Below are 26,957 nucleotides of genomic sequence, written 5' to 3'. Positions count from 1 at the left end.
ATCATGATTGACGCATGCTCATGATGCATGCATGCATCCTGAGAGCTCTGTGTTCCTTTCGTCTCCGTGTTTAGCGCTGCAACAATCATGTAAAGAAATAGTCCCGCTCACGCGCTTCGCTATGTTCTCCGAAGGCGGAGTCACCGGACCTTGACGTCAGTCTGGAGTGCGCGCCCATTGGTGCAGGCTTGTGTGCATTTGCCTTTGAGAAGGAAAGGCCGCGGACTTCCAAAATTGTATCCGCCTACAGACAAACTTGTTTCATACTTTCGCTACGAAACGAAGTTTTGCTTGCCGATAGAGACCTGCCTAAATGTATACTGCGCTTTACAACTGTTCTGAGTGTGGGAGATGAAAGGGAAACAGTCTCGCCTTAAAAACACCTCCCCAATTTATTGCTCCTGATTTCGATCAGGCTGTACGGGACAGCACCCACATTAGTAGACGTGTCCGCATTGGCTGAGGGCCCAGAGAATGTTGCTCTCGTCCTGACAAGCTCAACTGAGCGCAAATTTGTGTCACTCCGGCTCAATTCTCCGAGTTCAGAAAAAAAGTACACCATCCAGTGGCGTTTCCATTTTTAGTTCCGGTTCGATACGGTTTGCTTGCTACTTATTGCCCCTGTCCAGCCCATGCTTAGGTCATAAGAGATTGCATGGTATCCATCTCTGATGAATTTAATCGCATGTTCGCCTTCGGCTTCATCGTCTATTCTGTCTTCGTAGTTTCTTTTCGAGAGGCTCGAAAATGAGTCGTTAGGTCGCGCCCGCATAACGTCACTTTTTGTCTTCGTTTTTAATTTCTTAGCTATACCGCTATCGAAAATTTTTCCATCATCCATTAGCACGATCCACCATTACGACGGAATGTTTTCCATGATAGTGGTGGATAATTTAGCGTATATTAGTAGACATTTAGGGGACATTTTGAAGACACGAAGGGTGTTGTTGCGGGCTCAATTGAATGCGCAGTAAATACAGCTTAAGCTGTTCCGCCCACACGCATGACTATATAGGAGACATATGGATCTGTACGCATATGTTTACGTTTCGTCCAACAGCTGTTTATTTTGTTACGGAACATGCGCAGATTGTTGTTTCTCACTTCCTTACGCAACATAGCTATTAATCATCTTAACGACATCGTTCGCTGAAAAGAATCCGAGTACGTTCCCACCCAACAGGTGTTCATTTGGTTACGAACCATGCGCAGATTGTTGTTTTTCACTTCATTAGGCAACATAGCTATTAATCATCTTAACGACACCGTTCGCTGAAAAGAATCCGGGTACGTTCCCGCCCAACAGGTGTTTATTTGGTTACGAACCTTGCGCAGATTGTTGTTTTTCACTTCCTCAGGCAACGTAGCTATTAATCATCTTAACGACATTGTTCGCTGAAAAAAATCCGAGTATGTTCAAATCCAACAGCTGTTTATTTCTATCTCAGAAATAAAGCTCACCTGAATTGCGACACTGATCTCTCATTTCTTTGTTCGCGCTCAATGAAGGTTATGGGCTTAGAAGTCTAATGACAATATCTAAGTTTTTACGTTTCGAAACTAGCATATGATTATGAAGCACGCCGTAGTGGAGGACTCCGGAAATTTTGGCCTTGTAATGTTTTCTTTAACGTGCACTGACTAGCACAGTACAGGTCTATAGCATTTCGCCTCCATCAAAGAGCGACCGCCCCGGCCGAGTCGGACCGCGACGTTCGGGTCAGCAGCAAAGTACCGCTACTCCTATACCGCCGCAGTGGACCTTATAAGTCAAATTCAAAGGGAGCTGGTGCGCAGAGTACCGCGCCGGAGGCAGTTGAAAGTGGCGCGCCTGTTGTCATGTCCTTTCAGACTCAGTGGCGAGCTGGCACAGCACGCAGAAACTGTCGCATAATGCTAGACCAGCGCCCCCTCTATTTTTTCAGTGCCTGGGCGAACGCTCTCCTCGGGCCGTCGAGCGCTCGCTGCGTGTCCGCTCGCCGCTGCCGCGTGGTGGCGCTTTGCAAGTAGACTACGGAAGCTGGCGCTGAACGGCCGCGCGTATCACGAAGCTCACGAATTCGTATTTGCATCCGAGTTTAATGCATTTGTGCTTCTCGCAGGGTTTCACAGGTACAGCTGGGATGGAAAGAAGCGCGAACATAGCGGCGCGCTGTTTTCATCACGCTTCTGGACCGCAGTGAAATAAAAAGATGCTAGGTGGTATTTGCTTGTATTATGGATGTCTTTTTATCAATCAGTCGAGCTACAACCACTTGAAAATAAAGGCAAAACAGCAAAGAATGCAGATGCCGCATGTTCGCGTGTTTTTCCATCCCCCCTGCACGTATTCCGCAGACAGTCTGTCAGGCCGTACTGCCGGTTCGATACTTGCACTCCTGTTTGATAGTACTCGCTTGTATTTTCTATTTGAGGCTATTGGAACCACGCCAATGCTTAGTATGTCATACTGTTGTGCCCCACTCTGCAAATGGAACTGAAAGAAATCACGACTGTCTTCTTTTTTAAATTTCCCTTTATTGGTAAAGAAAAAACTATCTCACAGGGTCCCCTTATGCATCATCTAAGACGACTGAAAGGCGAAAGCCATCTTCTTCTTTTTCTTCCAGTCAATGTATTGAACATTCCCTGCCTTCCTTCGAGATATTTCTACGCCTAACGTGGTTTTCTTACAGACTCGATCAAGGATCGGAGGCAGTGCAAGCTTTCTGCCATCAGCGGAGGCATGCACTGCCTCCGTGATCGGCCCCATTTTGACCAAGCGAACTTGTAATGTGACGTCACGATGATGTCACAATTTTATGATCTGTGATGTCATACGATGACGTCATCACGTAATTATTTTTTGGACCACTCGTGCTGACGCCGCCGACGGTCACTTTTCGCGTTTGGTGAGGCATCTAAGTCTTAATACACTGCTTGGCTTTCGTTCTATCAAATTCCAGCTACCGCTGGCGTTCAGTAGAGGTGGCTTGCAGTAATAGGCACGATAATTGGTCTCCTAATACATCTTCAACTATACACTAGAATTGCAGCCGTCGTTTACGACCCGAGAATATAAGAAGCAGTGGCTTAAGAAGGATGCAGTAGCCTCTCTTTGCAGACTACCCTTCACGTTTGCAGCCCAAGGTAACAACTGAACCAAAGCATGGCAAGTATCCCTAAATGTGACCGTGTTGCGTCCGAACAGTCAACGAATGCATGTAGTACCAGAGCAACGATGCCTCGCGATCGCCGCCATGTGCATGGCAGCGCTGACATAAGGTCCCGAAGCTGAGAATCGGAGCCCATGGACACACATGCGCTACCGGCGAAAAACCGACAGTCATTATGTACAGTGTCACAATAAATCAGTAAGGCTAAAAGTTGGGCGAGTTGGTGTTGGTCATGATAAGCAGACTCACAATAATTGAGTGCACACAAGGCTGAGCAGGCTGGTCCAGGCGACAATAGCGTCCAGGTCGACAGCCATTCGGCCTCTACTTTGTCACAATCATAAAAGGGCCAATGGAAGCGAACAAGAAAGACACCTGAGGAGCCAGATACTAAGGTTACAACAATCCGTCGACAAGTACAAAGACGAGCTCAAGCAACTGACAACGGGCCGCGCCATTTTTCACGCCTTTCACATTGGCTCAAGTTGGGAGTCGGCACTACAACTTTATACTTGAACCACAGCGTTTGTTCACACACATCGGTCAGTGTTGCCGGAAGCGCGCGGCATATGCAGCTGTTTTTGTTTGTTTTTCGTACCACCACGATTTAACAGGTTTAAGCTCCGAAATGGCGGAATCACTTGGCATAGTTCCTCTTTTTCTGGCACAAGCTGTTGCTTTCTCTCGGTGGTAACAAATGTAATTCTCAAAAGCTTTACGAAGGGAACGGGCGATCGCGTATATCTCTGGAAGCAGTCTAGTGGTATTTCGTGCTAATTAGCGCGTGAACTCCAGGCTTGCGTATAGTGCGCTACACCTGTAGACGGTAGCACGCATCAGGGAACTTTAAGATCCCAAGCTTTCAATATTAGCTCTTGGCAAATGCTGCTTTCGAAAATCGGCTTTCAGACAGTCAAAAACGGACTCTCAGTCAAGCGAACGTAACGGTGATAAAACAATTTTCCGCGCATCACTGGCATGCGCTCTCTGGTATCGGGCTAGCAGACGACGTGCGAGCGTCTCGATCAAATAGCCGCGAGAAATACATGCCTTCGAAATTGGCTCTTTGCCCAGAACGACAAGTGCTTCCACAAGTTTTCGTTACAGTTTAAACAACGCGAATACAGATGAAAGCTGGACAATAAAGCAGCTTCGAATGCAGCCACGGCATTCGTTTCCGCGAGCGACGACACGACGGCGGGTCTACTATGGTGGCGGCGCCCGACGGCTAAAAGCCCCACTAACGCCGACGGTCGGTTCCCATTGCGCTCCGCTCCTTCGCCAAGGCACAGAAAAAATAGAGGAGGCGCCGGCTAGACGTAACACAATGTACCAGCGAAGTCAGCATCGAAGTAGATATACGGTAAAGCTTCCTTGGTACGATCTTCGCGGATACGGGAAATCGAAACGTGTGATAAGAATTTCGTACTATCCAAAGCAAACTCCCATAGCACTCCGCAGTGTCCGCTGGTGTGCAGTAGCGCGATTGTGATCAGCATCATGCACTCAGCTTGTATTGGTGTGTGTAAGTCGCCCAGCGCCGCCTGCAAGAGCTAGGTTCTCCTATCTGCTGCTGCAGAATATGCACGACTGCTATGAGCTCTGCTGCAGGAAGAAGAAAAAGAACGTGCCAGCGGTGGAAAGGTGAACCCGGGAAGCCTGGGAAGACAATGGCACAACGACTTATCCATCACCGCAGGCAATCGCACACAAATAATAATGAAATAATGTGCTTCTGTCCAAGCCATTGATCTAATTACTCCCGAGGCAATAAGGACGCTAACGGAACAGCTAGATACAATCTTCGCGCAGGAGCGACCTGCTCGAGCATGGCGGGGCGGCTAACCTAATAATCCCACCAGCACATATCCCCAAAACCTTGATTACTGAGCCGGTCTAGTCCAGGCACTACACTGCCGGTAGAGTTACCGATTTCCTTTCGTTTCCAAAGAGAGTGCTGCTTGATAACATCAATCCTGTGGAACAGCCAAAGAAAGCGAATTCGTTTGTTCTACCTTACAGAGCTGAAACACCTGCGTAGCCTACTGCCACGGCCATCAAGTAAAGTAACGCGGTACCTTATGTAAGCGCCTAAGACGACTGGAACGCAAAAGCAATCTTCTTCTACTTCTTCTCATTCGATTTTATCGATCCGGCCGTTTTAAAATATTCCCTGCCCAACGTGGATTTCCATTGCCTCCGGGATCGGTGAAATGGAAAGCTTTCTGCACCTCACATGGTTTCGTAGTGCTGCCGTGCTAGGCATGCCCTTTACCACACGGCGATATCGTATGATGCTGTCACCCTGTGGCGTCACGTAATTGTGACGTCGTCATGACGTCGTGTGGAGCATCTTTGATGTGACGTCATTCTATGTATCTATCTTAACTTACACTGTAAACCTTTTCACACCCATCAGGGTGTTTTGATCACTGAAACACCCTTGGTAACCCTTATTTCTAACATTTTCGACGGGTGTAAATACAACACAAACGGCCTTTGCGCACCCTTATTTGAAATAAGGCCGGATGAAGGGCATATTTTCAAATATAACACCCTAATAATTGGTAGGTTGCGGAGTGTTTCTTGAAACGTTACACCTATACATTTTTGTGAAGAAGTTTCGCTATGTTACCCTGGCGAATGTTTTAAGCTGTTAAGCCTCAACTCTGGACAGAATCTGCCCAGAGCCATAATCTTGCCTGCATGCTGGCCCTCCCACAGTAACAATAAAAATAAAGATATCAGAGAGGGTAGTTTTATTTGTGGCCGCTGTCGAGAGATGGCGCTACATTCAAAATGTCATCGGAAGGGTATGAACGGTTCTGAAGGTTGTCGTTTTTACATGAAATTATTCAACTCTTTAATTATAACGTTCATTATTATACAACTTTAGATTTCAAAAATGTGATTGGCCAAGTGATAGATAGCTACAATATGGTAATGTCTGAGTACCTTGTGTTGCAGTCACGAAATCTAAAGAGTTGAAGAAAAATGACGCATTGCTTGACCCACCAGGATCGTTCGAATTCAGTGACTATATAAGCGCCTGCGCTCTGCATTAGCGTGTGTTAACACGTCTGCATATATACGCGGCTTTAATGACTTGTTCATGTTATGGGTTGTATGCGTATGAGTGAATTGTGTATTGAATTCAGTGAGTGTGTGTACTGTGTGTCTCGCATACCAGTTAACATGCGCGGCAGAAAGTTTCTTCCCTACGCAAAATACAGACGAACCTGTTCCCTGGAGCTCGTGAACTTTTTGTGATGTTTCAGTCTACTACATAACATACAGCGCGCCAAATAACCCACGCCTCAACGCTAGCTAACGAGACCGTTGCGACACTGCGTCGACTTACAGTGATCAGTTACGTAAGCAGCCACATTTTTCAGCATTATCACTCCGGAACACGTGGTCACTGCTTTGATACTGCTGAAGACTGACAACTTTAATACACAACTTAAGCACTTTTGTTTTTCTCAGACTCAGCTTTATCGTTCTAGAAGATTGTTTTGATTTTTGTTCTTTTGTGACCACTACATTTGTATTATTAAACAGCGCGAAATATTATAGACAAAAGGGAAGAACAACACGGGACGAGCGCTGACTGCCAGCTGAAGCATTTATTAAGCATAACCATGCTTAACTAACAGAACTGCAAACCACGTGCACCAGAGGGTACTGTTACAAAAAAAAAGACAAAGCCAGGTAAAAAAACAGCAAGACGCTTCGTACGCTCAGATAATCCAGCCCTTTGTCAAGTAAGGCAATCGAGGCCTGAGCGACGCATGTATGTGGTGCAGCGGGAAATTGTGGAGGCTGCCCACATCTGTGCTCTGTCACTCGTCCTACTGGTTTCTGCTCGAACCGTAAGTAGTTTTTCTCGGCTAACGTAAATACTACGCATATTGAGAATTAAAGGTTCGTGTTGTTAGTACCTAATGCATTACATTTTGCCGAACAGCTATATATGTCGGAATCTCTGACGAAATTTACTAGGATGTTCAACTTCCCGACCTAAGTGACGCAAATGTTCGTCTGTACGGGAAAACCAGTTATCCCAAACACCAGTGAAGTGCGTGACGTCACAAAATGAATAAGCGCTGTTGGATGGAGCACTTATTCAAATTATTTGTGGGATGGACAGCAGTGGCTGTGCGCGGTGCTGACATTTTTTTAATTGTAACCGGCTACGGTATACTGAAACTATAGGAAATTTCTATATTCAATTTACTCCCATAGCACTTTTAGCAAACCGGATGCTACAATTCTGGTTAACCTCCCTGCCTTTCTCTTTTCAAAATGTTAACAGCGCAAGAACAAAAGGAAGGGACGAGACAACAAAGGTAAAGAGCGCTGACTTCCAACTAGTCTTTATTTCGATAAGAAGTGCATATGTACATGGCAAGGGAGAGGGCGCTAGACAAGAAAAGATAGAGAGGATGTACAGGTGCTGCCATCATTGCCTCATCATCTCCAATACAGCGCGCATATCACCACGTGTGCCCTAAAACCCAGCCAGGTAATCAATTTCTTGATTTAGAAGCGCAATAGAGGGAGCACTAACGCACTTATCTCCTAGCTTATGTATGAAATCTGCTTCAATAACTTCGCGAGTTAGCTGATCCCTATGCCTCGCCATCACTTTGCTCTGATTGAAGCCGGGTGTACACCCGCAGTCACGGCAATGAATGCCGATGTGACCCTGGACCGTATTGAAGACGTTATTGTGGTGTTCGCGCAAGCGGTCATTTAGGCATCTGCCCGTTTGACCGATAGCTTTTCCCACACGTCAGTGGGATTGAATAAACAACCCCGACTGCGCAGGAGACGAAACGTGTCCTGTGGTTCACAGAACACACAGGAACCCGTGAGGGCTGAGCGTTCACCATTTTGCACAACTTCTGAAGCTTCTCGGGAGCCGAGAAAGCCACCTGCAAGTTGGCACGCGCTCCAATCTTCTTCAGCCTATGTGACACATTGTGCACGTACGGCAACACAACGAGGCGCTTTTTGTTGGTGTTTTCACGCTCTTCGCATTTGTCTCCTTGCCGAACCTGCTTCAGTAGTTTTTCAGCGACAGCAGTCAGCAAAGCCTTAGGGTACTGCTGTCGCCTCCCCTTGAAAAGCTACTGAAGCAGGTCTCGTCCCTTCCTTTTGTTCTTGCGCTGCTAACATTTTGAAATGAATCCACACCAACTTGCCCAAGCGTCAACCCTTGCAAGCCTTTCTCTCGTTTTATTCTCTCTCTCTTTATCACACCACCCGCAACATACGCTTGACTAAATGCCAGGAAGCTACAACATATTGCTTTTTTTAGAAGACAAAAAAAAAACTGAATTTATTTTTATCCACTACCTCTAAATGAGCAATAAACACGTACCGAGCTTTTTTTTATACAACCCTTAAATTGCAGATATCATTCTTTCGCTCATGCCTTAGCCATGGCGTTGCCTGCCCTCATATTAAACGGTATTTACGCTCATCGTCTTCGTTTCCCCGAACAACGAAAAAAAAAAACTTTTTCAGCAGTTTACGGAGCTTGAATACCTCCCCAAATTGCTTCAACGTGAAACAGTTGCGTAGACCAACGCACGTACCGCGCCCCTCCGCTGCTACTGTGTGCTCTTACGAGGCAACTGCTATATACTGAAGCCAAGTCACTCTAAAATATATTGCACTTAATTGCTGACGGCATTTCGAGGCAGAATTCCGCTGTGGTAGCCAAAACAGATTTTAGGCCTTTCAACGGAGCAGTGGAATTCGTAATTAGTTACGAAGAGGTGCTATGTTGTTACTTAAAGTCGAAGCCTCATCGAAGCATATAATTAACGAAATTGTCATTTTATAGAATAATGATAATGGGCATTGCGTCATTGTCACAGGAAGGCTACAGCCATGTTTTTCTTGTTGCATTCTCCCACAAGAAACAAATTCTCTTTGCGGAAATTGTTCTACTCATTAAAGTGTTGATCAGCCTGTCAAAAATGCCTTACCCCTGTTTTGTAGAAATTGTACTGCACACAGTGTCACTGTTGTTACAGTTCTAAGCGCCATCCCCCCACCCCCAACCCCTTTTAATGTTTGTTTTTTAATAATAGGATATTTACTAGAGTGTAAAAATGGAGCGAGTGTGCACTAAAGATGTTGCATGTGGGGAAGAAGTGCAAACTAAGCAGGATCAGAATTTAAATCTCCGTCAACAGAAATGAGTAGAAGGTCCTTCAACAACGGCAACACGAGAGGAAAGGTTTATGTAACGCTTCTACCGGAGGTCCGGTTCATCACCGGAATATGGTCGAAACATTGAATACACTCCAAGTGAGGAGTTTCGTTATTTACAGAAATGTGGAATAAAAGGGGCCTAGCAGAAGCCCAAAGAAAGAAACGAACATTCTTTTTTTATTTTGTGACATCTCCTTGACGTCGCTACGAAATATATAAAAAAAAAGAAATTTTGTTTCAAGCCTCTCTTCCAGCAGTCAACTAATCCCACTGCAATAGGCCACAGAGGCGCAGGAGACGTAGCTATTGCATTCAAGCCTGATGCAACCAACCAACCTTACAGCAACCTGATTGCAACCAACTTGATGTAGCCTTAAGCCCACGCTTCTTGAGGAAGCTCCAGCATTTCTACCTAAGCAGTCTGCGGAGTGTGATTATTCGTGCACCCACCTCATTTCAACAGAGTGGTGACGTACAAGAATGATATGGAAAAGCTTTTTCCTTAACGCTGCGTGTAATTCTTGTGCCCAAGTCTGTAAGAACGTTGGCATTAAAACATAAGAACAAAGAGGCAGACATTTTTAATGAATGCCAGATGCTATATCCATAGACACATATCCTCGTGCACTTCTATCATACGAGGGCATGAAGCAATACATGAAAGCATTGACTAACAAGCAACAAAAATTGTCTAGACCATATGCGTCTCAAAGAAAAGCTGAGTCTTGCGAACAGGGCTGTTAGTGAGTGCGCAACGATTTCTTCGAGCAATCCGTGCTAGCTCCGATAAAAAAGCGTAATTTCCCTGCTCGTCTACAACGCACTTAGGCGTATGTATTCAAGAGCGATTTTAGCGAAAAACTTCGAGGCAGCGCAGCGCGTGCTGACATAGAAACCGGTATGCTTAAGTACCCCATATGCATTACACACATTGCCCTTGCGCGAACGAGAGGCTTCACCTCCGTGCTGCTCTACATCCCCTGGACGGAATTGCTTTCACCGTCGAGAAGATATTGGGACCATCGGACTGCTCGCCACAGTTCCGGAAGGCAACGAAAGCGTTGCTGCAATTTTTGAAGGATAATGGATCGATTCACCGTCTGCGATATCAAACGCGGAATCGTTTACGTCGGCGGCAACAGTTAATTCTCTCCTCCTACCTAACTTTTCTTCCCTTTCCCCAGTACAGGGCAGCCTACCGGGCACAGCCTTGGTTAACCTGCCTGACATTATTTTATCCTCTTCCCCCTCCTGGCCCTCCTGCCTCGCGGGTAACGCTTCTGTGCAAATTGTACAAGAAGCCTTTAGTGGAAGCTACGTTTTACCACACACGATGTAAACAAAAATTCACAGCTATTCTACAAGGTGGTTTTGGGACGTTAAACCCCAGATATATTATTATTATCTACAAGGGAAATCAGCACAGAGATAATACCGCGCTAGAGTTTGTCGGTGTCAGCGCTCAGGCGGAGAGGTGGACGTTTGGAGCAGCGGCGACGTCTGCGTCTGTCGGAAATTACTTTCAGTGACACGTCAGCAATGTTTTCGGGCGAGGCGGCGTAATTTCGGCGCTATGTGTAAACTGGGGCACAATGATTATTTAATGAGCCCGTTACTGGCGTTGAATTTATTCGTCTATTTTGCGTCCACGTGTGATGATGATGCCCTGTTGCGTCACTGATCAGGGTGGGGAATTACTCGTGCGCGAAATATTCGCGAAAACTTTTAGATTGCGCGGAGGATTTGCTTCGTATAGCTTGCGTAATGCGAAAAATGATGACCACGCCTTGATGAAATATCTCAAGGGTAGTGGCCGTGTTAAATCTCGCTGACTCAAAAAAATACGGGTTCGATCCTGGCCCCGGCGGTCGCTTTTCGATGGAGACGAAATGCTAGGGATCATGTAGTGCTCGATGACAGTGCACGTTAAATTACAGCCGGCGGTAGTGATGCAGAACTATCGATGATACAATCTATAGTATAGATAGCCGAGTCTCTTTCAAACTATCCATGATGAGAAACAACTATCGATAGTGTTATCGATAGTAGATTCGATAGCGCTATCAATAGTATACAATCAACGCGTGAACTGCTTGAAGCACAAACTTGGTTCCCCGATATCGTGGTATATAGCTGAGCAGGAGGAGCACGCTGAAGGGAAAGAAAGTTGACAGGTTTGTGTTGTTTTACCTGAATGGATGGCTGGCATTTGATAATTAGGTTAAAACTGTTCAGCTGTAGCGGAAATGACGCCGTTACATGTGGCGGAACTGCGTGGCTTTAAATTTATTGCTCTTTTTATGATTTCAAATAAAAAAAATAACAAGGGCTCAGTTTGTTAATTGTAAGGTTTAAATGGTTGCTGTTGAATATGAATTTATTGATCGACATATTTTGCCATTTTCGCTCTGTACATAATTTATTTATCTCCCCAAAATTGCTCATCAATTAAACGAACTGAGTATTGCTGATAGTACTGACAGTAAGCTATCGCAAATGTTCTGGCAATATCGCCGGCCAGCAACAACATTGTTTTGCACACCACTATCGATAGTACACTCTTAGAAAAAAAAAGGCAGGCATATTCACTAACAAAATACTAATAGTAAGATGCAGGTTAGTGAAATTCGCTACCTTGTCAGTATATGAATTGTAGTAACTGGAATGGTTAGTCTGTTGCTAAATTTTAGTAACTGCACCAGCTACTTAATTACCATACAACTCCACAGGACTACAATTAGCGAAGCAGAGGTTTATGCCTATTTCGTTTATATTTGCGTTCGCATTGCCATATCCCGTCGATTGTAGCGCAAAAGAATGCATAAGGGGAAATAAAAGAAATGTTATGGCTTATTGCACCAATTAACAAACGCTAATTTATTTAATCATTTACCACGGTAAGTATGCATCATAACAACGTAGATTGAGGCATGAACGGATTGTAAGCGAGAAACACACAACCACACACAGAATATCAAGGCGAATATTAAGTAGATGACGCACGCATCATCTACTCTAATAGCAGCTTGACGGCTATTTATACATCTACTTTAGAATAGCACACACTGTGCCTGTTACCATTCATAGAATTTAGAAAGATAAACGATTAGTTTATACCGAGTGCCTTGTAACCTAGTGCTAGTACGTATGTATCCCGATACTGTTATTCCAACATAATTTTGAAAATTGAAGTTCTGCCTAAATTTTCCATTTAACTGTCACAATTACAGCATAGTAAACTACGGCATCTGCGAAGCATCTGGCACCATAGGTATTTTAGTAGTATACTTAAAGGGCACCTCACCAGGTCACATAGCAAATTTTAGTTAAACGCTGGAAGTTGTCGTTTGCCGAATGAAGAGCAGTATGCCGCAAGAATTTTTCAAATAAGTTCATTACGAGCTGAGAAAAATAATTTGTAGCGGCGCGAAACCAGGATGCGAAGAGGCGTGTTTCAAACGCTTGCCACTCGCTCCGTGTAGCCTTAGCAAGCCAAATCCTTTACATGCCCTCTTCACTGGATACATACGCATGAACACGTCATGCGCATGCATGGTCACGTGGCATGACGTGCCCGAGCCAGCCGGGCACGCGAGCGGCGTTGCACGGCCGCTACCTTTTTTTTTATGTAGCGTGATGTAGCGCCGTGAGCGTTTTGTCGGCGTTCTCTGTGGTGTACTGCCCGTTTCTGCGGGACGGGCATGAAAGTTGAGACATTGTACGGCACGACAGTGACGGATCATGAGCCAGTGCCGCATTAACGTTTACTTGGACGCGGTATAAACATGAGCTAATGAGTGCTCGAACGCGCCAGAACATTATTTTCGTTTCCAGGGCTGGCGTCTGCTCGATGCCTAATCGCGGGGACACGAACGCATTGGAAAGGGAGGCACATTAGCCCTGCATCCTCGCTGCAATCACGAAAAAAAATGAAAAGACGCACACATTCCCTTTGTGTGTCTCGTTATTTCTCTCAAGCTTTATTAATCTATTCAAGCAACAATTACACCGAACTACATATGTCGTGTCAATAATTATCCCAGTGTCACGTGCAAGTGTTGGCGACGTCAGACACAGTCGTCTACGTAGAGGAGCGACGTCACAGCACTACCATCTACGTAGGGCCATTTCATTTACGTCATCCCCTCATTCTCTAAAGCGCGCGCCCGCAAGAGGAAGGGCAAGCAGCGTCACCTTGAAATTTCACCCATTTCCGCGGCGCATAGCATTGCAAATTTGGCAGACGTGATTGTGAAACGCCCAGTGCATGCATTGCGCTCGTTAGTTCAAAATTGTCAAACCTGGTGAGGGCCCTTTAATTAATTAGAACGCTCCGGTTAGTAAAGGCAAAATTTACCAGCTTTACTAGCTGGTAAGGGATCTCGCGAAGGTCGCAAAATACGCTGTATTCTAGTGAACACATGCATGTGCTAGCTCTTTACTAACTTGTTCTAAGAGTGCATTATCGCCAGTGATATTACCGATGGTCTACCGATTGCACGATCGAGAGTTTCGATAGTACTACTACTCCATATTTATTTACACCATCGATACTTTCAAATAAACTATGACGCTATCGATAGTCGACTTACCGATAGTTCTGCATAACTAGCAGGCGGTCGAAATAATCGAGTAGCCCTCCCTACGCCATGCCTCATTAAAATTCCTTGGGTTGGCATATAAAACGCCAAAAATTGTCATTATAGTTTACATTATGCCGCAGTGCGATGGCAGCGGAAGTTTTTGACTGTTCGGTCATTTTTGAGTTGAACGTGAGTACACAGTAACTAAAAAGGACGCTTTGGTTAACCCCTTGCCCTGTTGCGCGTAGGTTCCACTGAGTAATTTGGGGCATACAGGCTTTAGATTGAACTTTACGTGGAGAACGTGATAACATTATAGTCGACCGTGTATTCTATATCCCACCTAAGATTCAGTAATTCGTGAACGTGTTACTTTCTCGACATGAGATAATATCTGTTTACACTGATTTTGTAAGTGTATGCTGAAGTACGCAATGCTTTTGGGGCGGAAGACCTGGCCTCAATACGATTGCACATGGGAGATTACACTGGTCTATGTGACCTCATTTGACTTCGAAGTACTTACTTACCTAATAAGTGTAACGTCCACAGGGGTGATACGTAGATTCAAGAAATACGGCGAAGCACATAAACTCTAAACATGAACCAAGAAAATCTTAAGAAGAATTGTAAATTGAGTGCACTCACCAACAGCAAACGGAGCTCCACAGGGCTCAGATATTTCCATAGTGAGTGAACTTTAGAAAGGAGTTCGCAGAAATTGTTGACGAGTGGAATGACCATCTGCACCTGCATGTCTCTTTCAGTAAATCGCATTGGGGTCCCACTGTTAAAACAGAAACAAAGCAGTACGGCGATGCGTTGGGTTGATTTTCATGTCAGAGAAGTGCAGCTCAGATCGTAGTCACAAACGAGCGTAGTTTTTAAAAGCCTCTTTTGTCCACACGACAGCGATTCATCCTCGGCGTTACAGCTCTCTCAGAGAGCAGCCACGGTGAGGCAGTTCTATAGACAAATCCGCCTTTTTACTTTCGGCAGACGAGTGCGGCGGCTCCAAAAGACCCAAATTGAATTCACTGGCTTGGCGCGAGACTCACGCTATAAGTTCTCGCTGTGGTGCCTTAGCTGAGACATTCGATTCGTCCTTCCCTTTAAAGGTTCCAAGCACACCCCCAGTAACACAATGCTTGTCGTAAAATATTGCTTCAGAACATCTTTATAGGTTGACTGAATGAACACGTGCTGCAGTCACTTCTCTTTAGTGTTTGCCGACAGATTCCATCTGAATGCCATCTGTAGCCGGCACAGCCTGTGATGATGTCTGCTTTTTTCCTTACTTTAATACGATGTTCTCTATACTTGCCTTCGCTAACTTCATTTCTCTGACCGGCCAGGCACTCACGTTTCCAAAGTGCGAAGTAAAATCTCGATCTTTGGTGTACGCAAGTGCGCCTTAGAGCGTATTTTTTAAGAACTACTGCAGTACTTTCAGTTTTTCTCTCTTACTTTATTCATATGATACTTTACACTTATTAGTACCATAATTTCGCTAGTGCATCACGGCCACCTGGCAACACTTAGGTACACCATGGGTGAAGGTGGGGTGAGACTTTGAAAAGAGGTTTCAAAATTTGGCTTTACAGCTGTGGTAATAAAACTATGCGTATAAATTTGCAAGAAATTTTGAAGATACACACAAGTGGCATTAGAGCTCCAAATAAGTTTTAAAATTTAGTTTTTTTTTTGTTGTTCAGTTTTCCGACATATGTACTTTTATAAAGAAACAGTGTACAGTACGTACGGAGAATTTATTTAAAGATCCGGAGAAGTGCCGCCCTTAGGGTGACACCGCGGGCCGCTCCCACGTGGGGACAGTTAGACCTAGCCTACCGCCGCATCGCAGACTCTCTGGACAGCCCAAAGTTGATGTGATATTCAGCTCTTGAGGGCCGAGCTCCATTTTTGCTCTGTGAGGTCCTTATCCGCACGTAACGAGGGGCACCGCCAAAGCATGTGCTCTAAATCGCACGTTCCCCCGTAGCCAGGGCATTTCGAGCTGTAGTCACATGGGAATAGACAGTGCATGAAGGCGAGATTCGGATAAGAATTGTTTGCATCCTAAGGGTAAGAAGTATTGTAATTTTGTAAAACGGTGTAAACTAACGCCTTACAGAAGTGGTACTAAAATTGTGACCGTACAACAAAATGAGATTTGTTATTTTTTAGGTTTCTCGATATATGAAAACTGTTGAATGGTCTTTTTCTAAAAAACAAATATACCTAGGTAGTGATTAAATTTTCAGTTATATAAATTGCCAATAATTGACGCATGTGAAATTTTCACACGCTTATGCCTTCTAGTCCACTAGAAAAAGGTATACAAACTTACGAAAGCTTTGTTAAAAGAACGCTAGGCCTGCGCGGAAAGCGCAGCACAGTAACAGCGAAAGCTCGAAGAGCGGCATTTCTAGATCCCGTTATAAACTCTTTTGTGGCTACTAATACAACTACACTAGCAACGTACCCACTACGGCAGAAACCATAATTTTTGTGAAGTTGGGAAACATCCACCACGACATTACTCGTCATCCAGTGTAGAAGCGAGGTGCCATCTGTAAGGCATTACGTGCAGTTTCTTGATGCGACGGCTGATGACGATGAACTATGACTGAGCCTTTGTAATAGGGAGGAATCTTTAAAGGACCCTAGTTACGCAATTCGCATTGTGTGACGCCCGGTCGTTATTTCAGTCTCCCACCACGATTTATAACATAAGCTAACGTGAGAAAGAGATAGAGAGGGAATTAACTTTATTGACACCTTCTGGAAATGGATCATGGGAGCCTTATGGGCTTCCTTGGCAACCAACATGCACTTGCGAGGAACCCACTACGCTATAAATCACAATTTTTGTGAAGTAGGGAAGCAGCCACTCTGCAATTTTTCGTCATTCTGCGCAGAACCATGGTACCTGCTAAACACATGTAAGGCATTATGTGCACTTTGTTGATGCTGTGGCTAATGACGATGAAGAATTATGGCAAAGCCCTTTGTAAGCATTCAACATCCCACTCGTTGCGCGATTAGCATTGTGTGACGCCTCGTTACAGAATTCGCGTTGTGTGACACTTGATTGTTATTTTGCTCTTCTACCACGCTACATTACATATGTTAATGTGGTTCCTTCCCGACATGAAGCCTGTATAGGGTCTATTTGCATACCACTTTCAAGCACCGGCATGGCTCCGAGGTAGAATACTGGGCTTCCACGCAAAGGGCCCAGGTTCGAACCTCGTTCCATCCTGGACATTTTCTGTTATTTCGTTTTTTTATTTCGAGCGATAGTGGTTACGTACACCGGCGGCGGCGGCGGCGGACAACTATGGCGCCAAAAACGGCCCTTGTGTGACCTCATCAGCTTTCGCTGTAAAATAAACTCCGAGACCACGTCGAGGTACACTAGATATCCTGTGAACGTGCCGAAGAAAAAAGGACCAAAAACTATTTTTGAAACCGCTAGTACCCAAGTGTGATAAATCGCTTAAATATAAACGAACTCTCTCAGATGATAGCAAAATCTCTAAATCGGATTTGTTGACCAAACGATGTCTCAAGCCCACCATAAGACATGAACCTGACGAATTTTTTGGGTGTGTGGCCCAAAAAGGCTGTGGCGCATGGTAGTTAAGAAGAAAAAAAGCTGAGGCTAGCTGCCGAAAGCATTCAACTTTCCTTCCTAAGAAATGAACCTTATAATTTCACGACATTTACAAACTCCCTCTGCTATTGCAATGTCAAAATACAATTGGCGTTACAATTTGCTGCGTTAAGACTTTAATTTCCGTGAGTGTCCGACCTGGTGTCAAGCTATCGTAATTTGCACTCCATCTTAGAAGGCGTGTGGCTTCGATATATTTCTCCTCTTATTCATCAAAATTTCGTCATAATCGAGTCGTATTCGAATGTCGTCGGTATTCGTTGCAGCAAAGCAATTCATGTCAGACCCAGGCCCACCGCTAGGCTTCAGCAATTTCAGCGCTGTGTCGCAAAGCACTCTGACTTGGTAAAAACGGGTTGCCTTCTAAAAAGTTGGTGTCAATGGAGTATTACTTCCTTAACCACTCTCCATCATTTCAAACGTCCAGTTTACTGCCTTGCTTTGCGTATTGACTGGAAATTGTGCTGCCGTACTTCCTGAAAAGGTGTTTGCGTTTCCTTATGAATACGCATGAGCTATGCATGAAAAAAAAAAGGTTCTGCAGCTCCACTACTGTTAAACCTGAGGAACTGCATAGCACGAGTGACTCGGCGATTCCCGCCCGTAGAGTTCCGACTGCTTGTTTACCAAACCATCGATGACGCCAATGTTTGAGGTAAGCATGTAGGGTTTTCCCGACACGAGCAGACAGGGTGTAGCCAGATATTTTTTCGGGGGGTTTGAACCCCCCAACCCCCCCCCCCCTTGGCTACGCCCCTGCGAGCTGAATCTAGTTAGGGAGATTCGCGAACTAGGGTGCGACATGCGCGTTACGCTTTCCTGCGCTTTGTCGACTTCCTGCTCGTTAAGGCAGTTGAGATAGGTACCGTCTGCAGCGAGTTCCGTCACGCTGTTTCCGCTGTTTCCCCCTTCATGATGTACGCCGTAGAGATCCTGTGAGAGGAGAAATAAAGCGCTCTGTGAGGTGGTGGCGCCCTCTCTTGCGTGCCGCCGGACTCAGCCGCATGTTTGCGAAAGGTTTTAGCAATTTTAAATTAATTATTGCAATTGCTTCTTGGTTATTTCTGTTAACTATACCATTTGCCTTGTTCGTTCATTTCAACCCAGTTTTGAGCATTGTTGCTTTGTTTTGGACTGTATTGAGCGCTTTACTCTGAGCTTGACAACGCCACATGAGATCCATGAATGGACAAGAAGCTGGGCCTCTACAGTGCCACGCACTTAAAAGAATAGGTGTGCAGTAGCAATCGGCGAGGCCTCCTTCCTGCAGGTCTTCTCCCGAACTTATCCGACATAAACCATGTCTCTTTAGAACCACTAGACAGTTGTAAGGAGAACTGACCTCTTTAAATGCATAAAGCATTCTGCTGTATTTTCTTTCAATGCCGCGAATGTAACAGATGCAGCTGACTACAGCAATAGGGTCCGTCAATTTATCAACTGCTCTATACTGACGGGGCAACAGTTTTCGCACACGTATGGCGGTCGAAACATGTATTCTGTAGAAGAATGTTGGTTTGAGCTGCTAGTTAGTGTTGGTTCATAACTGAAGAAACATTTTGGCGCCAACTGAACGAGGACGATGAACACGCAAAAGCAACCTGTACTGTTGTTATGTGCGTTATTCGTCCTCGTTAAACTTGAGATTTGAGATTTGGTTGATGTTCACCACATTGGTGCGTTTGTAAAAATCAGAAAATGTACAGCTTATCTGGAGGATAGAAGGGGAAAAGCTGCAATGCCTGCAGCTAGACTAAGCCCACCACTCTCATTACACCAAGGCAGCAACATGCGGTGCAGAAGCGCTTTTAGTCGAATACAAAATTTGAAGCCACATTGCAAAACCCAGAAACAAAAGCACACTAAGGATGTGATATTTAACTAGAAAACAAACATTTAAAGACACCATATTTAAAACGGAATTTTTAGACATTACACACTACACCGGCATTCGCGCAGAATAGTTTCTACAGGTATGAAAAAAATGCTACGTCGCCATTAAGGACTCTCTGTCGACTGCTGTATGGAGGCCGATATAGAGCCTTTAGTGACGACGCAGCACTGTCATAACAGTGGTACAGTTACGGTGACGGGCCCGCTCATCCTAGTAGGTATACACCGTAACACAAACACAGCGTCACTACGCCCGAAGGCGAGCACGAAATTCAGCGTTCTCCCTATCGCCGACGGCTAGCTATCGCTCCGCGTCAGCGCGTCGCACTAATTTTCTCGCGGAACGATGCATGAACTGACGCGCTGTGTGTTTTTCGTGCCGCTGGGTTTCGATCCGCCCTTGTTATTCGTTGTTCACGGCTGGCCGCTCAAGCTGATTAGGCGCTTTTTCGGCAAATGTGCCACTGCTCAAACTAAACTGCGCATGCATCCTTAATGCGCTATAGCAACTGTGGTCGCTCGTTTACCAAAACAACAGCAAGGCGATGTGTTGTTTCCCTTGGGGCCGGGCTGAAAAACCCTACATCACTCAATAAATTCGTTATTTTTTTATTTGCGAGTCGGTCCGATCCAGCCTGTTCGAACCAGATGTTTTCCCTTGCCTCATAGGACACAGCATAGTGACGCTGCAGTTTTCAGTAGCAATCATGGTCCGACTAGTACTGCAATCAATGAGGCCAGGCATGTGTGAAAGGACTGAAATCCTGCGTGTTGTTTGAGATCACGCGAATTTTCCGCAAGCTCACTTATTTCTACACCTTGTCCTTTCAGCGCTTAATCCACTTCCCTCAGCGTAGGATAGCAAACCGGACGCTGATCTTGCTGACCTTCGTGCCTTTCCTTCCTCTTTTCCCCTCCTCCTCCTCCATGGTGCGTAACGGCCTTTACTTTTTAGCCGTAATAAGCGCGCAATAAATAAGCCCTATAGAATACGAGCTATAGGTACCAAATTTACAGCATGCAGACACACTGCATGTACGCGTACCCTCATCAAACACTTTTTAGGTATTCCATTCTGTGAAGTTCGATGACCAGCTAAGCTGTTTAGCACAAGCCACAGAGGTGACATGGCGCAGAGCAATTTGATATCAAAGGCGAGGATGCGAACGTGCCCTTCAACATTCGAGCCAGTCGCTCAGTCACGTGTGCGCCCCTTGAGGAGTCGCTCATGATTCGGTCTCTCACTGTTGCAGAAACCTTTGCCGTGCTGTTCGAATATCCGTGAACGATCATAAAGTTGGAGCCATCGTGTTCATCGATGGAGGATCTCGCACAAGTTAGCTAGCGACACAGCGACACCTACTGGAGAGTTCCAAGATTAGAAGACGCTGAATTCCCCGTGCCTGGCATAGCTTCGAGCAGCTCAGGCACGTGCGCTCCCCCTAACAGTCGCTGATGATTTGGTCTTCACTGCAGCAGGTGCGTATCACGTGTCTCGTGCTTTGATAACATAGTGCCTGGGTTCTCCCTGCACAAATCATATATTGTGTAAATGGAAAATACACCGACAACAATCAGAAGCTGCTAAAATTCTGGATGACCTCATCGGCAAAGGTAGTTTTAGCTCTAAAGTATGTGCGGAAATGCAGAAAGTACGTCATTTGCTGTGTTTCAATAACTCAGACTTTGGAGAATCCAGAAATGGCGCTCGAAGTAGTAAAACAGGAACAAGTACTTCTCAAGAGATAAAATAAACAACTTTATGATCTACTAAAGAGATGCCAGAAACAGCTTACAGAACTGATAAAATATAGTCGTCAACAAAATTTCGAGATCAAGGTCCTACGAAAAAATACAGGGTCCTTCATGCGTTCACCTCAGATGACTCTCCTTTTTCTTCGTAGTCGATGTAATAATTCTTCCCCGCCACCCACTGAAAGCTTTCCGCACATGACGTGGTTTTGCACGGCCTCCAGGATTTGAGGCGCCTCATTTAGTTTTGGGCTACCTCCGTAATCGGCCCACCTTTAACCAAGCTGTGATGTCATGTGTGAAGTCACGTGACGTCACAATTTTGGCGCTCTCTGAGGTCCTGATGACGTCATATGGTGACGCCATTGCGTGATAATGACTTTCCACATCCCTCGTGTTGGCGCCGACACCGCCGATACGTGGCGCCGGTCAACTTTCGCGTTTCATGAGGCTCCTAAGGCTTTAGCCTCAAAAGCCAAACAAAGCCTAGCCGATGCAATGGTACACGTCCTAAACAAGCCAGGAATTCCTGTGACATGCGCAGATATGATGTTAGTCATCGTGTCCCAAGTAAAAACAAACATAAGCAGAACGTGATTGTCAAGTATGCATCTCGCACAGCTCGCGATACTGTATTGCAAGCGGCGAAAAGAAAAAAAAAAGCTTGGTCCGACAGACTTTGGCTTTGAAGATGTCGGAGCAGTTTACATCAACGAGCATATTTGCATAGAAAAGAAAATTATAGTCGGTAAAGTTAGTGCACGTAACAGGAGAAAGAACTGGAAGTTTACTTGGATGGCGAATGGTAAAATTCTTTCTCGGAAAGCAGAAAATTCAAGAGTTGTGCATATTGAAAAAGAGGAAGACCTGTCAGCATGGTTCTATATAAGTTAGCACCCAATAAACACTCTTACTCACTCTTAAGTGCAAACACTCTTAAGTGCTTAAACACTCTTAAGTGCAATGTGCGACGTTTGTACACAAATATCGACAATCCGCGTTCCTTCCTAACTATTAATATCTCATTTCAATTTCGTGGCTGCAAATGAAACATTGCTGAATCCTGGTGAGGTACAAAATGTACCAGGATGCTCATTATTTTCAATGCAAAGGATGTCTCGCACGCGATGTGGTGGTGCTGGTCCGCTCGAAGATAAGGATATCGAGTGCTCTGTTGGCCCGCACTTTTGTACTCTTCTTGCATGAATATGACTTCCTTGTTGTCATGTCTACCGGTATAACAATTTTTAATGTCTATCGCGCCCGTGATAACTTTATGCACCAATTTGAAGGATTGCTGCTTCACTGGACCTGCTCTATAAACAATACAGACCATGAATACCTTATCGTAATCGGTTCCTGTGGTTTTCATAATCTCATTACGATCTCTACCAGGGTCATTCGCTTCTGGTCAACGTCAATCGACCACATACACTGTAATTTTGATACGTCAACGAGCACCTGTCTAATCTATGACACGGTAATTGCTGATCATTCTCCTACCGCAATCTTATTTCCGCGTGAACGCAGCACCCACGGACATCGGCAGGAGGGTGCAAACGGGGCACTTGCCCCCATCAAGCCACAGCAGCACTTGCTCCCTACCCAAACCACACCAACGAGCCCACCGCGATGCAACACGCGTTTGCACCCGTTAAGGCAAAATCCTGCTGAAGCCCATGGCAGCACCTGCTATCAAGCTGGCACTCACCGGAAAAAAATTTAATTTTGACCTCTTAAAACAACGTATTTTAGAAATTAGCAGTATAAGTCTACACCGAACTAACGACGCAAGCCAGCAATATAGTTTATTAAGTAACGATTTCAAAGAAATCTTATTGCAGTCGACTGTTATCCGCGAGAAAGGATACCACAAAAAATTCGTCAGATCTCACGCCTTGTGGGAATCGGTATCATGCGAAGCAGTCAGCGAGTAGTTCTATTCTGCATTTTTTTGGCTTTGAGCCAAGAGCTACGACGTAGATCAGAGTGTTTTTTTCCAAAAAGTAGTAGTTGTGTGCACATCGTGGGCTTACCAAGCACGTCGACTACACTGGCGTTTACAGGGTAACTTATGGCGTGACATAACGTCAGCATTCACGTATAACACATACTTCTGCATTATCGAAACGAAGTGCATTTTACGGTGCGTTAGTGTGAATATCGTACGTAACTTTCGTTAGCGTATTGATCCATGGTCGAGCAACGCTTGAATACAGCTTGCTGAATCATAGGAATTTAAATGTAATGTTTATTAGACTGCTAAAAAAGCGAAAAGAACACTCGAGCCACAGATGTTAACCTCCCATCATGCATATGTCGCACTATTACATATATAGTGTTTATTGCTCTGTAATAAAATTAGATAGCCAGCACCACAACCACAACTGAGGTTGTACCGACGTTACGCCTACATAGGGTGTTTTTCTCAAGCAGTTTCTGGCCCTGGCGTTGCTGACTGCCACGTAGAATTTATTTATTTATTTATTTATTATATTTATTTATTTATTATTTATTTATTTACTTATTTATTTACATACTGCAGCGCTAAGTGCGCTATGGCAGGAGTGGGTGTACAAAGATACGCCGAATTTTAACAAACAGGAAAAAATTATGTAAACGGGTAAATAATACAGATTTGTGATTACACAAGGTCAAAAGTGCACAAACATGTGACATATTATTTTTTATTGTACGGAATTGACCGGCCGTTCATATTGCGTAATTTTGGTCTTACCATATATGCGGACGACACTGTGGTCATTTGCGCACTTGAGTCCACGACCGAAGCTTTCCGTTCAGCTAACGTAGAGATGAAGCTTATTGGTGGCTGGTGTCACACCGATACGCTGCTACTAAATGTAAAAAAAAGATAAAATATCTGTTAATTCGTTCTTCACATTAAGCGATGGCCCCCGACTCATGTGTTCTTGAGGTAGAGGCGGAGCCTATTGAACCTGCGAATTCTATACCGTATGATAGGTGTTGTAATATATCACAATTTAAACTGGAAACTGGATATTGAGTCGCTACGTAAAAAGCTCCGCATTGTTTGCTTTGTGATAAGTAAATAAATTATATGTAATTTTTTTTTTGCATCTACCCAAAATGGCTTGATCAAGGATTGAGATGTTTCTCATGTGTTTATCGATTCTTACGTCATTTTGGCAAATTAAATTCAGTCTACTTATGCGGCAATAGCGTCAAAAACACGGTACGACCTCATTTTTGGAAACAATTGCTATGGCGAGATGGTTGCATAATGAAAGTAGTAGTGGTAGTAGTAGTAGTAGTATAATAATAATAATAATAATAAATAATAATAATAATATATAATAATAATAATATAATAATATTATTATTATTATTATTATATTATTTTATTATTATTATTATTATTATTATTATTATTATTATCATCTGGGGTTTAACGTCCCAAAACCGCGATATGATTATGAGGGATGCCGTAGTTGAGGTCTTCAGAAATTTCGACCACCTGGTGTGTTCTTTAACGTGCACCTGAATCTAAGTACACGGGCCTCAAACATTTTCGCCTGCATCGGAAATGGAGATGGTTACATAGCAACGTCAAAAAGAACAATGCCGCCCTCGCCTCACGCGCAGCCAGTTGTTCAAGGCCCTGCAGATGTAATCCCGACATTGTAGAATATGCAAATCTCTTCGTTTGCACAGGAAATGCAATCGAAGCCGGTCTCAGGTTTGAAGTCGGCGCAATCAAAGCCGGCTTTGCTCCCAGGAGTTAGCCAGTCATAGAGTGCTGAAACGGACAGTCTATTCCGTGGGCACTTGCCGATTAGCACCCCTGAGCTATTGAAAGAGTGCGATGCAATGTGGGCCACTTCTTACAAGGGGCGCGCGAACAGGTGAACTGTCAGCAGCGCCGAAGGCAATCGCGCCTCGACGGGAAGCAATTGACCTCCGGAGAAAACCCAAAGGCTTACGTAAGGAGTTTGTTGCTCTGTTCGCGAAAGTAACTGTGCGCACAAGGCACGGTACGGTATGCAGCTCTTCAGCCCTAAAACGTTGGTGTTCACAACCTTCTTCACAAGTTGTCACAACCACCACTGCAAAGTGAGAATTAGTTTGTCCAACATGGTAGCACAGACACTTCTGCGGTCCAAGAGCAGAAGTTGTGCGTTGTGTTGCCTTTTAGTGTCGCTATGTGCATAGGCGTGCGCAGAGGCTCCCCATCAGGGGGGGGGGTCAAAGTTTCATCTCAGCGCCCCCCCATCCTACCTAAGTCAATGTATGGGGCCGATTTTCCGCCCCCCCCCCCTCTTAGGGGACTATAAGGGTCAATGTACGCAGCAGATTTTGCGCCCTCCCTCTTAGGTGATTAGGGGAGGCAGCCGCCCCCTGCCGCCCCCCTCCCTGTGCGCACACCTATGGCTACGTGGATGGACTTCCTGAAGATCCCATAATTTTCTATGGCTGGACTGACCTACGTGTAATATCTCTAGGTGCTCTTTGTGTACTTTTTCATTGCTTTTTTTCATTGCTGAATATCGAGAAGGACGACGACGAAGTGTGTTGCTATCCAAACGCTTCTCTTTGTGCTCTGAATTCTTCGGTGAAATTTTTGGTCTTGTTGCCTCGGCTCCCCGTCTTGCGGCCATGGACGCGGAGCATTCCAGAGGACCTCCTGGCCAGAAGTCATCTCGGCCGTCCACAGCGAGGAAAAGAGGAAACTCCCCCAGTGACACCGAGGACACAGAGCTGTACTCAGCTTCGGGAGACGACTCATCTGATGACGATTTCATCCCCGTCCGGAGTAAGAGGGCGAAGAGGAAGGTCGTCAACGCAACCTCGCCCACTCCCGCGAGTACGGCGACTATGAAGTCAAGGCTTGAGCGTTGGCCGCACGTCATCATCTTCGTGCCGGAAGAGTCCTCGGGAAACTTGCGACTGCTGAACAGGCAAGCACTATCCGCTTTTCTGGAACGTGTGGTGCCTAATGAGATCAAGGACGTCAGAATAATACACGGAAAAATATACTCGCTATAGACGTATTTCACGTGAATGCTCTCGGACCACTTCAACAAGTCACTGAGCTAGGCGGCATCAAAGTGCGTTCCTTTATACCGATGGACAGTGCATCCATAGCCGGTGTGATATACGACATAGACATCGCGATTCCCGAAGCAGACTTGCCTACCCTTATTAAACCGGCAAATGAGGGTATTGTCATCACACAAGTGCGCCGTCTTGGGAAGACGCGCTGTGTAAAACTGGTCTTCAAAGGAGATTGTACGCCATCCCATGTCAAAGTCGGACATTTCCGACACCCCGTTCGGCCGTTCGTACAGAAGCCACTTCAGTGTCACCAGTGCTTTAAGCTAGGACACGTCAAGGGTGTGTGCCCGAACTCGCTAATGTGCCCTCGGTGCGCAGAACCTCACTCGGAAGAGACCTGCCGTTCCACGATTCTTAAATGCGGCAACTGTAATGGATCACATGCTGCCTCGTCAAAAGACTGCCCTCAAATCAAGAAGGAGCGCGTGGTGCTTAAGCAAATGGCCAGAGACAATTCGACCCACAGGGAGGCTGCCGAAACAGTACGGCGTCGGCACCGGCGACGGCGGCATCGTTCGACCTCAAAGAAGGCGCAAGCTCCCTCTAGCACAGAACCACTCAGTCAAGCCGTAA

This window comes from Rhipicephalus sanguineus, unplaced genomic scaffold, assembly GCF_013339695.2.
Source record: "Rhipicephalus sanguineus isolate Rsan-2018 unplaced genomic scaffold, BIME_Rsan_1.4 Seq294, whole genome shotgun sequence".
NCBI lineage: Eukaryota > Metazoa > Arthropoda > Arachnida > Ixodida > Ixodidae > Rhipicephalus > Rhipicephalus sanguineus.
Note: the sequence above shows the minus strand (reverse complement) of the source record.